The sequence below is a fragment of the Coenobita brevimanus genome, chromosome 5 (genome assembly GCF_032717465.1).
Source record: "Coenobita brevimanus isolate Jiangsu-jjx chromosome 5, ASM3271746v2, whole genome shotgun sequence".
NCBI classification, from domain to species: domain Eukaryota; kingdom Metazoa; phylum Arthropoda; class Malacostraca; order Decapoda; family Coenobitidae; genus Coenobita; species Coenobita brevimanus.
Window position 1 is genome coordinate 23,618,315 of NC_136958.1, and position 15,386 is coordinate 23,633,700.

Consider the following 15,386-nt stretch of genomic DNA (forward strand, 5'->3'; position numbering starts at 1 on the left):
GTTGCCCAGTGAGCTGTTCTTCCTATGGTCAGCCTTTAGGTGAGCATTACACAAGATCAGCTGAGGCGAAAATAAACACTGGCTCCTTAAAGTTCACTGTCTTTATTCTCCAAAAAATTCCACTTAATGCTTTCCAACTTCACTGTTCTCACAAGCACTGGAGCTATACACTCTTTACTAACTGCTATTACACTTAATGCTTAACAACACTTCCCTGTTAGTACACTTAATGCTTGGCAACACTTCACTTATTAGGCAAGTACCGAAAATAATCTTCACTGACAGAAATTACATTTAATGCTTGCCAGCAACTCTTCACAAACATCACTAACAGCTCTACACTCAGACTGAACCAAAACCGACTGAACGTTGCTCAGACTGACCTGAAACCCGACTAAACTTGTAATAATCTCTACCTCATCTTATATAAGCTTGCATTGTACTAGAAACTTCTGCTTCTCCACGATTCTGGTAAGCTCTGGTCTTGCATCAGCTCCTAGTAATAACAGTTACCAACTATCAAAACATGCCAAAGTCTTCTTACACTCTAAATCATTTACCATACGAACTTAAACTACATAATTTAACAAGCAATCACTTCAATAAAAAAATTATAAAGATAAAGAGCACAAAAATTAATGCATAACTTACGAAATAACTACGTTCACAAACAGCAGGCAAACTGGCAACTCTCTCGTACCAGAACTGGAATTAGCTACCATACGTAAAGCGCCGAGAAGCTTCTCGAGCACACAGCTGGCAAATCTCACTTCTTAACGATACAGTCCTCATCCCTTAAACTGGTGCACTTTTCTTTCAGGTTCAGAAGAAGAATCCGTACATCATATCAGTGAGGTCAGCGGCCCTGGTCGAGAAGGTGTATTTAGAAGCCAGGCAGAGCAGCAAAGCATCCTCACAATCACCTAAGATCATTTAGATCCATATTTTGAGATGCTTTGAAGGTTGCTTAGGCCTTTATTTTGAGTGACTTTGAAGATTACTCAGCACTTCCTTAACTCCTTGATTCCAAGTGACATTCTGTCATTCCTGCCGTCCCTGAACAACGGTATTCAAGGTGAGACTTTTTGAAGTGTTGTGTTGTGGGAATGGCTCAGTTTGGTGGTGTGGGCAAGAGTGTAGCAGTGGGAAGAGTGACTGAGTAAATTATGCAGGAGACTTTGATAACGCCGGCTGTCCCTGCAATGAGAAATCACCCAGTGGAGTGAAAAAGTAGCATTATATATAGATCACTCTGTGTAAGATTAATATTTGTATACCCCTTCATTACAATACATGTCCTCAAAGTTAAGTAGAATCATCAGGAGGCAGCAAGACTTAATGTGAAGCACACCACTGGATTGAAGGGGTTAACTTCTTGTCTCATGTATTGATTGTTTTTGCTACATTTAACCTAATTTATTCTGCATAGGAAGGAACTCTAGTAGCCCAGGGATTGTTGATGGCATATCTAACCCCTCCTGTTCAAAAAGTGTGTCTAGAACTGAATATAATGGTGTGTATGTACCAGGAATAGAATGAAGAATGCCATCGGAGTGGAGGGTCAGCATCACAGTATCTTGTGTGTTGAAGCTGAATAATGTTAAAATGAAATAAATTGCACAAAGGAGAGTGCTGAGGTGTTAAGTGAGGTTAATATGGTGAGTTTAAAACACACACACACACACACACACACACACACTGTCACGAATCAATTCGCGACATTTCCCTTTTGTGAGAAGCCACGAACTATTAGTGGAAAACTCACTGTGTATCGCTCAGTTAACCGTTTCTCTCTCCATTTCGGAGTATACTTTTCAAAACATTCGTCACTTTCAAAAGTGACCGATTTAATGCACGTCACTAAGTGCTCTACTGAGCAATACAATTGTTTCTTTATCGTTCGCCTCTTCTTGCCTAAACCGTTAGCCACGCCTCCTTCCAGTGGCTTGTGCGTCCTGCCCATACAATGTATTTTGAAGGCAGTCTAGTTGTTGCTTTGACGGAGAGAGGTCCTGTGCTCCAGAAGTGCGAGAGAAGAGGTCGCTAGCACCCAGGCTCCACAGAGTATCAGTTTCTCCAAACTCCCACCCCTTGGTGATACAAAGCATTCATCATTCAGTATTTCCTTTTTTTTTCCTAGTCTTAAGAGTTTAATTAACGTGTTTTTTTCTCTAGGCGTAAGAATTTAGCTTTTGTGTGAGTGAGTGAGTGCGTCTCATTAATTTGATTTGAATTGTAACGTTAAATTTATTTTTTGCAATCAATAAATTTAACAGTTCTTTTTCTTGAGCTTAATGTAAAGTAAAATCTTGTTTCATTTCTCCAAATTAAGCTTATTTTCCATATAGCTCCTAGCTTGCATAAACGTTTGCCTTCATAACTGGTACTTAGACCAGTCTTGTTGTATTAACTTAAAATCCGTTGTGCCAGATAGGAGTTAAAGCATCAGCAAGAGCCTGATATTATTATTAGTATTAGTTGTTTATTGTCAGGGGTGAAGTAACTTTCTCCAGAGGCTAACAGTACAGTAATTCAGCAATTGTGATTAATTAGTCTCTGCTGTGTACTGTTGAGAAAGTTTTTAAATTCTCGTTCTTAGAGAATCGTAGTAAGTCAGCGTAAGTAATCGTTGCTTGATGTAGCAAGACAATCATTGTCCTTGCTCTTCAATATTATTGAATATTAATATCAATTAAATAATATTTAAGCATTTATTTTTCAAAACTCCGTGATATTTAAAAAAAAAAACCGTGACAATTGGCGACCTCATTCCAGGATATTAACTCCTAGCTCTAAAGCTATTCACGAGATAGTGCTCACTCATTCATATTTAGGTATTTATAATTAAAGTTTATAGGCACAAGTTTACTGGTGTTTACCGTTAATTTAGCAAGTGAGTTTTTGCTTTATTAATCAATAGAGTACTTAACTCTAGTTTATTCTTGGTAACGCCAGACGATTTTATTCGCTCCTGGGAAGTCGGCGTACCCATTGTGTTTATTATTGAGTCTTCCCAGTCATTTACATTTTTGATTTATTCTTTGCCAGTTAACTAGATAAGACTGGTCACCACTAGCTTGTGTCTGTATTCTTTATTTGTATTATTAGCATTCGTTTGCGAAGCAGTCAGTGCTCGGTTTCGTTTGCTTAATAAATTAGCGCCATGGCAGCCAGTGCTTATGTACAGGAAGCCAAAGATATGGGTCTCACTGACCCAGAGAAAATACAGAGTTACGTTCTCTCACGGTTCAATTACGAGCAAGAACGTGAGAAAGACGCTCGTGAACGTGAGTAGAACAGCGCGAATATGAGCGAGAACAGTGTGAACACGAACAAAAACAACGCGAGCTCGAGTTAGAAAAAGAGCGACAACAGCGCGAACACGAGCTAGTACAAGAGCGAGAACAGCGAGAATACAAGCGTGAACAACGAGACAGAGAACGAGAACACGAACGTACCGAGCGAGAAGCATGCGAGAGACATGAACTTGAAGTGCTGAAGCTCAAGCGCGATTCCTTGGCTTCAGACACGTCTGCTGCAGTTGGTCCAAGCTCCACGAGCGTTTCCCCTGCACATGTCCTGGCGACCCCACGCATCAAGCTTCCTTCATATAAGGAAAGCGAGCGAATCGAGCCGTACATAGCTCGTTTTGAGGACATGGTAGACATGTATCAACTGGATGAGGCAGCTAAGCGGCTTCAGTTTCTTAGCCTATTTGAGGGCCCTGCCCTCGATATTCTCCACAGAATTCGTGGAGACAATCTCACATATGAGATGATGAAAGCTGCACTCATTAAGGCGTATGGTCTCACAGTAGACGACGCCAAAGTTCAGTTCATGCGAGCTCGTCTCCAAGACAAGGAGACAGCTGTTCAGTTCCTTGATCGTCTCACAGCTTACTTAAATGAGTGGATGGAGAAAGATGAAACTCCTTCCACGCGTGAGGGGATAATTGACCTTATGCTGCGTACACAGCTAGAGAGGTCGTGGCCTGCTGAGCTCATAGCACAGCTTAAGATCTGCCAGGTGAAAGATGCCAGCCAAATGGCAGAAAAGGCTGACGCATCCTTTACTGCATACGGGTATCAAGCTCGTAAGCAAAACACCTGGAGCAGAAAAGATACTGCCAAGTCTGGGAAGCCGTCTCAGACTGAATCCCAGCACCAAGGCCATTCTCAGAGTAATGGCCAAGGTCCAAAACCGCAGTGGAAGGACCAGGGGCAAAACACTCAGAAATCTGAGTGGAAGAGGTACAAGTACCCTAACCAGCAGCAGTATCAGCCACGCAACCGACCGTCGGGACAAACTTTTTCACCACCAGCTCAAAAGAGGCAGGAAGCGAATGCAGCATTCATTCCTCAGCAGCAGCATGGTGGTCACGTCCCTACCAGTGTGGGTACTTCCCCACAGCTCACTAGTCCCACAGTGACAGTGAACCCCCCTCCACAGATGGCCAATGTTCCATCTTCCCAATATAATTCACAAGGCACAATGTTTGCCACATCAATTCAGCAGCCTCATGAGTGGCTAGCTGCTTCCTCCACAGGCCCTCCCACAGGTGACAGTACCTTCCTTGTTCAGCCAGGGTTTGTGGGAGGCATTCCTGTGAAGGTCCTGAGAGACAATGGTTCCTCAGGTTGCTCTGTTAAGCAGAGTTTAGTTCGGCCTGAGCAGTATACAGGTCGACAGATCCATGCAAAGCTTATTGATGGATCAGTGAGATTGTTCCCTGAGGCATGTATCCAGGTGGCATCTCCATTTTATACTGGTACGACACTTGCAGTTGTCATGCCAGAGCCTCTATTTGACTTTATAGTAGGCAATATTAATGGAGTCAAGGATAGTTGCTCCGATGACGCTACTCAGACTTCGGCTGCTGCGGTAACACGAGCCATGACTGAGGCTCCAGACTGTGTCACCCCAGTGATCATTGAATCGCCGCAAGATCTGATGTGCAGTCAACTTGTTGTACAAGAACAACATTCTGACCCGACACTTGCTGCCGTGCGGAACAAACAAAAGGGTCGAGTGATTAAGTATTCACGGGGAGGTCGAGCCAAGTTCCTTCGCAAACAAGGACGGCTCTACCGTGAGTCACGAACACCCGAGGGCGAGGTTCGACTGCAGTTTGTCGTTCCCGCAAAGTACCACCCAGCAGTGTTACAATGGGGTCATTGTTCAGCCTCAGGAGGTCACATGGGCAAAAGGAAGACCCAGGGCCGTATCCGAGCTGACTTTTTCTGGCCAGGGATGGGACGAGACATAGATAGTTTTGTCCGTTCCTGCAGTGTGTGCCAAAGTATCACCACTAATCAGGGACATGCCCTTCCTGTGCCATTCATAACCACACCTGTAATCTCTGAGTCAGTTGAGAGACAGGGTAGTGGTGAAGTGGGTGCAGACCTGACGTCTCGCCCATTGGCCCCACAGGACACATTATGTCCAGGGCCTGTACATACATATTATGTACCGTAAGTTAAGGGGGAAGTGAGAACTCCGCAGAGGCGACTTGAGGCTATGGAAGACCCAAGTTTGCACAAGGATTCTCAGCTCCCCGATACTAATATAAGTACTGTAGGTTAAGGGGGAAGTGAGAATTCCACAGAGGCGACTTGAGGCTATGGAAGACCCAAGTTTGCACAAGGATTCTCAGCTCCCCGATACTAATATAAGTACTGTAGGTTAAGGGGGAAGTTCGAGAGAGAACTCCGCAGAGGCGACTTGAGCCTATGGAAGACCCAAGTTTGCACAAGGATTCTCAGCTTCCCGATACTAATATAAGTACTGTAGGTTAAGGGGGAAGTTCGAGAGAGAACTCCGCAGAGGCAACTTGAGGCTATGGAAGACCCAAGTTTGCACAAGGATTCTCAGCTTCCCGATACTAATATAAGTACTGTAGGTTAAGGGGGAAGTTCGAGAGAGAACTCCGCAGAGGCAACTTGAGGCTATGGAAGACCCAAGTTTGCACAAGGATTCTCAGCTCCCCGATACTAATATAAGTACTGTAGGTTAAGGGGGAAGTTCGAGAGAGAACTCTGCAGAGGCGACTTGAGGCTATGGAAGACCCGAGTTTGCACAAGGATTCTCAGCTTCCCGATACTAATATAAGTACTGTAGGTTAAGGGGGAAGTTCGAGAGAGAACTCCGCAGAGGCGACTTGAGGCTATGGAAGACCCAAGTTTGCACAAGGATTCTCAGCTCCCCGATACTAATATAAGTACTGTAGGTTAAGGGGGAAGTTCGAGAGAGAACTCCGCAGAGGCGACTTGAGGCTATGGAAGACCCGAGTTTGCACAATGATTCTCAGCTCCCCGATACTAATATAAGTACTGTAGGTTAAGGGGGAAGAGAGAACTCCGCAGAGGCGACTTGAGGCTATGGAAGACCCGAGTTTGCACAAGGATTCTCAGCTCTCCGATATTAATATAAGAACTGTAGGTTAAGGCACAGGTTGAGGACCCGTGTGCAGTTCGAGGCTATGGAAGACCCGAGTTTGCACAAGGATTCTCAGCTCTCCGATATTAAAATAAGAACTGTAGGTTAAGGCACAGGTTGAGGACCCGTGTGCAGTTCAAGGCTATGGAAGACCCGAGTTTGCACAAGGATTCTCAACTTGCTGACACTAATCGCGTGCTAAAATTAATGGCGACCTCGAGTGTACTTTTCGTAGCATGTAATGATTGCTAGGCAGAGAGAGTAATTGTAACGTAATAAGAATTTTGTCTCATTGACACTTTTGATGCTCCATCTTAATTGGTTTTGCATTTTCAGCAATGGGTGTAGCAGTTTTGCTGTGCGGCCCAGCTGATCGTCTGCCGCACGGTGCCGCCTCTTCTCCTCTGCCTTCGTCGTCGTCATCATATTATTATTATTGTATCATTTTACACGTAGGTACAGTTACACTACAACTGTCACACCTACACCATGTATTACATACACCACGCTACACAACAATTAGTTGTCAGTGTAAATGTAGCGAATTTTCGCTCAGTTTGACCTGAGTACAGGATTTTCACCGTCGTCACGGAGTTTATCCCTCAAGCTTGCTTCTATTAACGTAAATATGAGGTTTTTTTGCTCACTGGCGACTGCGACTTTCTCCTGTAGCAGGATAGCACACACACCACAGTGTGAATCTTGTGTGAATGACTTAGGATGTATACATATATATATATATATATATCCACAAATTTTTTCCCATAAGGAAAAAATTTAATTTTGTAGGGGCGTAATGTCACGAATCAATTCGCGACATTTCCATTTTGTGAGAAGCCATGAACTATTAGTGGAAAACTCACTGTGTATCGCTCAGTTAACCGTTTCTCTCTCCATTTCGGAGTATACTTTTCAAAACATTCGTCACTTTCAAAAGTGACTGATTTAATGCACGTCACTAAGTGCTCTACTGAGCGATACAATTGTTTCTTTATCGTTCGCCTCTGCTTGCCTAAACCGTTAGCCACGCCTCCTTCCAGTGGCTTGTGCGTCCTGCCCATACAATGTATTTTGAAGGCAGTCTAGTTGTTGCTTTGACGGAGAGAGGTCCTCTGCTCCAGAAGTGCGAGAGAAGAGGTCGCTAGCACCCAGGCTCCACAGAGTATCAGTTTCTCCAAACTCTCACCCCTTGGTGATACAAAGCATTCATCATTCAGTATTTCCTTTTGTTTTCCTAGTCTTAAGAGTTTAATTAAGGTGTTTTTTTTTCTAGGCGTAAGAATTTAGCTTTTGTGTGAGTGAGTGAGTGCGTCTCATTAATTTGATTTGAATTGTAACGTTAAATTTATTTTTTGTAATCAATAAATTTAACAGTTCTTTTTCTTGAGCTTAATGTAAAGTAAAATCTTAGCTCCTAGCTTGCATAAACGTTTGCCTTCATAACTGGTACTTAGACCAGTCTTGTTGTATTAACTTAAAATCCATTGTGCCAGATAGGAGTTAAAGCATCAGCAAGAGCCTGATATTATTATTAGTATTAGTTATTTATTGTCAGGGGTGAAGTAACTTTCTCCAGAGGCTAACAGTACAGTAATTCAGCAATTGTGATTAATTAGTCTCTGCTGTGAACTGTTGAGAAAGTTTTTAAATTCTCGTTCTTAGAGAATCGTAGTAAGTCAGCGTAAGTAATCGTTGCTTGATGTAGCAAGACAATCATTGTCCTTGCTCTTCAATATTATTGAATATTAATATCAATTAAATAATATTTAAGCATTTATTTCAAAATTACCGTGATAATATAAAAAAAACCCGTGACACACACACACATACACACACACACACTTACACACACAAGACAGTGATAAGGTACAATAAGTATCTTCTTCACATCACACCCCAGTCTCCTTATGTGATAGTGATGCCAATCATGTTGATGTTTAAACAATACAAATAACAATGAATGTATGTTAGAACTATAATGAATAACAAAACTGTATGTTTATAGATATGAAAGATAAGAGAATGTACAGTATGTTATAGCTTTTGAATTATAATATATATATATATATATATATATATATATATATATATATATATATATATATATATATATATATATATATATATATATATATATATATATATATATATATATATATATATATATATATGCTCAGGCTGTCTCCCGTGCATGTTAAGGTTGTGAAGTATGTATGAGGATGATGATTCTGACTGAGTATGAAATTATTTAGACAAATATAAAAAAAAAAATTAAACTAAGTATTTGTTCTCCCTCAGTATGGTTCTAGAAAATACAGTAGCATTAAGGGTACGGCCTGGTCACTTAGTCAGAACCAGTTTGGTATGTTTAAGTACAGTATTTGGTATTGTTGTTACCACCTCTTACGGGATCAAGACATGTGGTTTTAGATAGGTAGAAAGACCTACAGAATGTAACTGGAAGGGTTAGGTATACTGTAGTCATCATTAACTCCGTCACTAAAAAGGAACATAACTGCATTGCGTTTTCCCCAGCAGGCAAGAGAGGCTTTAAAAATAATACTTCATCTTATTGAACGGATTTTGGGGGATATTCAAGGTGTCTTGTAGATATCTTAGCATTTTTTTAGTGATTTATTCTGAACATCACACCTCAGTGTCCTGTACTGTTGCGTGGAATTGATGCAAACTGTGTCACTACTAAAATGATGTAAATGTCGCCCAGGATAATGTCAAGGTACAACATGCAAAATAAATCAGTAAGGAAAGGGTGCTTATGAAGCCTCGTATAGCACCAAGAATACTGGCCAATTGTTGACCCTGGTGGCCTATCCAAGGACCCCTACACCTGACATGGGTACTACGGGACTCAATCTCCACTGCAGGGCTGGGCATCCGCAGAGGAAGAGTGTTAAACAGTTAATCCTTCCCAGTGCTGGTGAAGTGCTAATGGAGAAGGGGTATGACGCATGTGAAAGTCAAAGCACGGTATTATCTGTGTATCAAAGTATGCACTGTATATGTCATCGGTGGAACTGACAATAAAAAAGTATACAAGCCGGTGAAAGGACATACCACCAGCACTGACTTTTAATGTTCATCATGGCATGAGCTTGATTCCTGGACTCAAGACTAATCACGGGGTGAGTTTAGTAGCATTGAACCATTACAGATCCAATTTGATTGTGATGTATTATTTTTTTTCTTTTTATCTTTTGGGGGCATTTATATAACCTAAATTGGTACTATAGGTTGAGGCACCCAATATCCACTCACTGGATGCAGTGTTGCCTTCAAGAGACTGCTCAAAGTGGCAAGCCAACTGGTTTCTTGCAGCCCCAGGAAGACAGTTACTACACTGGGTGGTAACCATATAAGCAAATGGATGCCTAGTGGTCTAGTGGGTTAAGGTGCCCCAAACGAATGCCTCTTAAAGGTTTACATTGAGTGGATGGTTATAGTTTATTGCCTATTTTGCCACTGGGGGAGAGCAGTTGGTCACTTATTTTAAATACATTATAAGTTTTAGTTAATTAGCCTAGCCCTGGACCCCAAAATTGGTCAGTGTGAGATTGTATGACAGCTATTAACATGCAAGTCGCAGTTACTCATTTCTATATCCTTATTCGTTTTGGGGATCAACTGCATTTTAGGTAGAAAAAAAAAAAACGTTCGTGCATCAGTAAAAAAAATGGCCCAACTTTGTATAAATAACGTCAAAGAGGGTAACATGCTGATAGGTAGACCTGAAGATTGCATAACGATACCTAGCAGCGCCGCTGTGGATAGTTCGGCGCTTTGGACATTTCACCCAATGTTAATTTTATAAATGTTATTAGGTGAGATGATGTGATTATAATTTGACTGATTATATACTAAGTTACTCGACTTCACTACAATTTATTGCCAGTATAGTACAAAACATGCTGATAGACGACGGCGAAATGTTCAAATCTTCACTAGAGTCTTGGTGCGTCCAAGATGGTGGAGCTGGAAGGCTGTCCGTGATCATCTTCATCCCATCGAATCGTTGTGACAAGGTACGTAATGGCTCGATAGCTTATATCAGTTTGTTCCCAAAGTTCTCATCATGGTCACCAGACATAATCTCGGATCAGTAATTTGGTCATTCATCTTAAATTATATGTTTGAACTAACCTAGCCCTGGACCCCCAAATTCGTCAGTGTAAGATTGGATGATAGTAAAATGCAAGTCACAGTTACTCATTTCAGTGTGTGTGGATGAGTAAATTGGGAGTGTCGTCCTGCTTCGGGTACCCGCCTTTTGGTGGGAGAAGCAGCCTAGATGTGTAGATAGTTAGACCAATAATTGTCATACTGGTGGTGTCCGATGTCAACATTGTTACCTTAAGATTACTCTGGGCTTTCTTTTATAAACTTTGGAATTGCATTTCACATAATTCTGTTTGTTTTTAACGTTATTGCATGATATTTAATACATGCATAGTTTTTGGTTTGGTTGAAAAATGAGCTTGCATTGCCACATTTTTACCTTAACCGCGTCACTAAAATGTTGTTACTACTTTCAGGTTATAAATTTTTCAGTCTGTAAGGCAACTTTTTTAGTGGTAGAAACCTACCCAAGTTGAATATGTCTGGAGTAAATAATAAGTGAAATAAAATTAGATGGTCCTTGTGTTGTTGACATTTTCAGAATCTATTATTCAGCTTTGGAGAAACTTCGGTCTGTAGGGGGTTAGATTTAAACACTGTAAGACGGCTTGCCAGAGATGAGTAAAATAGTGTGGAGAGCAGTAAGAAGCTAACATCATCTTATCAGAAGTGTTAATTTACCATTTGTTGATGGGATTTATCAAGGTCTAACGTATTTTCACTCATGCAGACTCAATCACACCCCAACCTGAGTCTGCATAAAATGAAATGGGAAAAACCAAGCGATATGTAAAAATTAAGCTATCTATTTGTTTTTAAAAATTGGGTAGGACCTTTTAATAAATTTGCGCCTTGCTATCTACTCGGATACTGAACCCTATCCAAACTAAATCGCTTTTCAGCTTCCAGCGTATTTGATGCACATCATCATCGTCATCTTGGTCATAATCTGCCTTTTCATCATTATGGTTGTCATCAATATTAGCCTGTTAAATCCTCGTCATCACATCACAGCATCATCATCTCAGTTCTCACTAAGTTATGTGGATGAAATTCAGAGATACCGGTAAGACAAGATGCAGGAAGTACAGTATAAAACCAGCTTCTATTACCTTCCTTGAACAAAACTAAAGCTAATTGGCCATTACCGCTACCTACATTTACAGCATCCTTTCAGTACGATTACATGTTTATTACTATATCAGATGTAGCTGCCAGGGATTTGTGAAGTTCAGTTCTACCCAAACACCAACACCATCCCGTACCGGTAAGTCATTCTCTCTCTCTCTCTCTCTCTCTCTCTCTCTCTCTCTCATACAGCCTACGTGCCACACCACGTTATCACCAACACCACCTGAATGCTATTTCTCTCTCTCTCTCTCTCTCTCTCTCTCTCTCTCATACAGCCTACGTGCCACACCTCGTATCACCATCACCACCTGAGCGCTAATCTCTCTCTTTCTCTCTCTCTCTCTCTCTCTCTGTGTTTGTGACTTGTTGGTGGGTCTTGAAGATCGGTAAAATTTAGTTTAACACATTTCAAATAACTAAACTTCCCAGGCAACCCATCTTGTATTTATCAGGCTTTTACTTTGCAAGAGCTGTAGTTTATGTATTTTTATTACAGTATACTTATGAATTTATTCATGGATATGTATTAATATATTTTGTATTATCATTCATCTTTACCTACGTATTTATGCATGTGTTTTTGAATATTAGTTCAGATTTATTTACAGCCTTTCATTTTTTATTGCACTGTCAGGAAGAGCATTGCATCTGTTTTGTATTTATATTATCTGTATTGATGTATTACTTGTTTATATATATGGTAGCCTCAAAGGGAGAAAGAGCAGGTGATGGTGATGGAGGTGATGATGGTGATGTTAGTGGTGATGGTGGTAACGATGATGATGATTGTGGTGATTGTGGTGATGATGATGTACAGCATATGTAATTTCTGTGTATGTGTGAATATTTTTTGATTATGTACTTTATTTGTATAGGCGTCTTTGTGTGTGTGTGTGTGTGTGTGTGTGTGTGTGTGTGTGTGTGTGTGTGTGTGTGTGTGTGTGTGTGTGTGTGTGTGTGTGTGTGTGTGTATGTGTGTGTGTGTGTGTGTGCGTAATGTGAAGAAGAGGCTTAGGGGGTATAGTGTCATGATTATCGATTCAGTTAAAACTCTCTCCCCCCCCCTCTCTCTCTCTCTCTCTCTCTCTCTCTCTCTCTCTCTCTCTCAGGTTTGTTTTCCTACATAAAACGGGTTTAACATTTGATTCCATATGACGCGTTAATTTAAGTTAATTAAATTTGCAACCGTCAAAACGACACACGGTAAATAACACAGAAGGTGTAGGTGTAATAAGCTAACTAAATCGCCAGTGAAGAGGTTAAGGAAGCTCCCTGACGTCTGTTCCTAAATGATTTATTTTGCATATTACACATTATTCTCCGTCCGTCACATAAATCCTTCCTGTATCGTCATACAAAAGGATATTACCTGGCCATATCCAAAAATAAATGGCTAAGGAAGGGGTGTTAGGAAGCAATTAGAATACGAGCCTTGGGGTAGGCCTACTCATTCTGTTCGGCAACATTTCTTGCAGCAACTCATTCTTACTTCATTGTCCACCTTGTCCTCCTGTGAAAAGGTTATATTGCGCCATTACATAAGACATAATCAATATTATACTTTATACTCTAACGACCTATAATTGCCGTTTCCATCTTGATTATAACTAGGTGAGCACTAGAACAGATGCAAAGGATGTGGAGCCGTAGTATTGTCCTCACTGACACATTAACTACGAGATCATTTTGTCATAAGAAGGAAGGACAGACAGCATATAAATTATCCTTATGGGGAGGGAAGATAGCTAGCATGGTAGTGATGGTGTGTGTGTGTGTGTGTGTGTGTGTGTGAAGGGGGGGGGGGCTTTGACGAGTAGAAGTGAACAAACCTTATGGGGTGGGAAGATAGCAAGCATGACGTTAGCGATGCTGTAGAATGTCTTGCTGAAGAGAATGACCGCTACAGACTGGTGGAATATGGCCGCCAGCATGTAATTTGGGCCACGGAATGGGTCGGCTTGACACGGACACAGCATGCAGCTCATATTCACCTCCGTTACCTAAAAAAAAAAATACTACTACTACTACTGCTACTGCTACTATTACTATTACTACTAATAATAATAATTAAAGGTGTGTTTTAGGTGATGATGTGTAAGCGACTGAAATTGTTGAAAGAAATGCTTTGTGATGCTTTGTTCATGTGGAGGATGAATATGTGTGTGTGTGTGTGTGTGTGTGTGTGTGTGTGTGTGTGTGTGTGTGTGTGTGTGTGTGACTGACGTGAGTCGATAAGGAGTGGCAGTGTGTGACTATTTTGAGTGACATGATACAAGAATCGTATTAAGGTAAAATATAAAGAAGTGTAAAAAAAAGACACGTATTCTCGTCGCTTATGGAACTCTCTAACACCTTTTACTAAGCGATAAATATACTTATTACACCTTCCTATCCTCTTGTGTATAGATCATTCTAATATCGCCGTACTCAACACAGGTAACGTACAAAAGAATATCCACCAGCCGTATCCAAAAATAAGTCGCTAAGGAAAAGGTGCTAGGGAGTAACGAGAATACGAGCCAGTGCCTTACCAGTGAAACGAGTTGTAGTGGTATGAAGTGATAAAGGGTGATGATTCCCGCAGACATGACGCTCCAGCTCATGTCCCTCACTTCCTCTAACGTATATGCCCCTGGTGACGTGACGGGATAGTGTTTACAGTTCTGATTTATTTATACACTTATTGCCTAGTTTGTTCTTGCATTTATTTTTCATTCATTTTTACCTTATTTTCCTTCCTACCTATCATCGTCTTCCTCTCAGTTTCCTTCCTTCATTCCTATCTTTCCTCTTTCCTTTCTTCCTTTCCATCCTTCCTTCCTTCCATCCCTCCTCTCTTCCTCTTTGGCCTCTTCCTCCCCTCCCTCCCTTTCCATTCTCTTTTTTTTTTTCCACCATCATTCATGGATTCATTTATTTGTTCATCTGTTCATTTTATATTGACCCTAGGAGAGAGAGAGAGAGAGAGAGAGAGAGAGAGAACACCCATCCCGTCTACTCACCTCCCATACGCATCATAAAGTGGAGAGAGAGAGAGAGAGAGAGAGAGAGAGAGAGAGAGAGAGAGAGAGAGAGAGAGAGAGAGAGAGAGAGAGAGAGAGAGAGAGAGAGACTTTATATTATTCTCGTGTACTGTACTTACCTCCAAGACGAATCAGATAGAGTGGCGTAAGAAACATCAACACGTGTTCGATGTAGTACGTTTCAGCCTCGAATGGCAGCTGGAGGAGGAGGAGGAGGGGGTGGTGGAAGAGGAGGAAGTGGAAGAGGTGGAGGAGGAGGAGGTGGAGAAAGAGGAGGTGGTTGAAAAGGTGGGAGAGAGAGAGAGAGAGAGAGAGAGAGAGAGAGAGACAGACAGACAGACAGACAGACAGACAGACAGATAGACAGACAGACAGATAGACCGACAGACAGATAGACAGACAGACAGAGACACAGAGAGAGAGAGAATCATTAGAACATTGTCTTATAGACAGGGTGGTCGGTACATAGTGTTCCCCTATCTTGTGTGGTGCAGGAACGGCTCTGTCTGCTGGTGTGGGGAGGACAGGAACTTTAGCGTACACACACACACACACACACACTAATGCAAGAAAAGGGTAATGAAAAGTGCTAATGTCGAGCCGTCTCCACAACACACGAGGACAGACCTACTATCTGATAATTACCCTGTATAATGTATTAAA

General features: G+C 41.4%; 1 long non-coding RNA gene across 1 annotated transcript in view; it reads right to left on the reverse strand.

Moving 5' to 3' along the window:
- Positions 1–6,860: 6,860 nt before the first annotated feature.
- The window catches only part of LOC145398049 (uncharacterized), a 298,576-nt gene continuing 290,050 nt past the window's right edge, over positions 6,861–15,386 (reverse strand). Inside the window, exon 2 of the long non-coding RNA XR_013897067.1 lies at positions 6,861–6,997. This is a non-coding gene — a long non-coding RNA (uncharacterized LOC145398049). The remainder of the gene's footprint in view (positions 6,998–15,386) is intronic.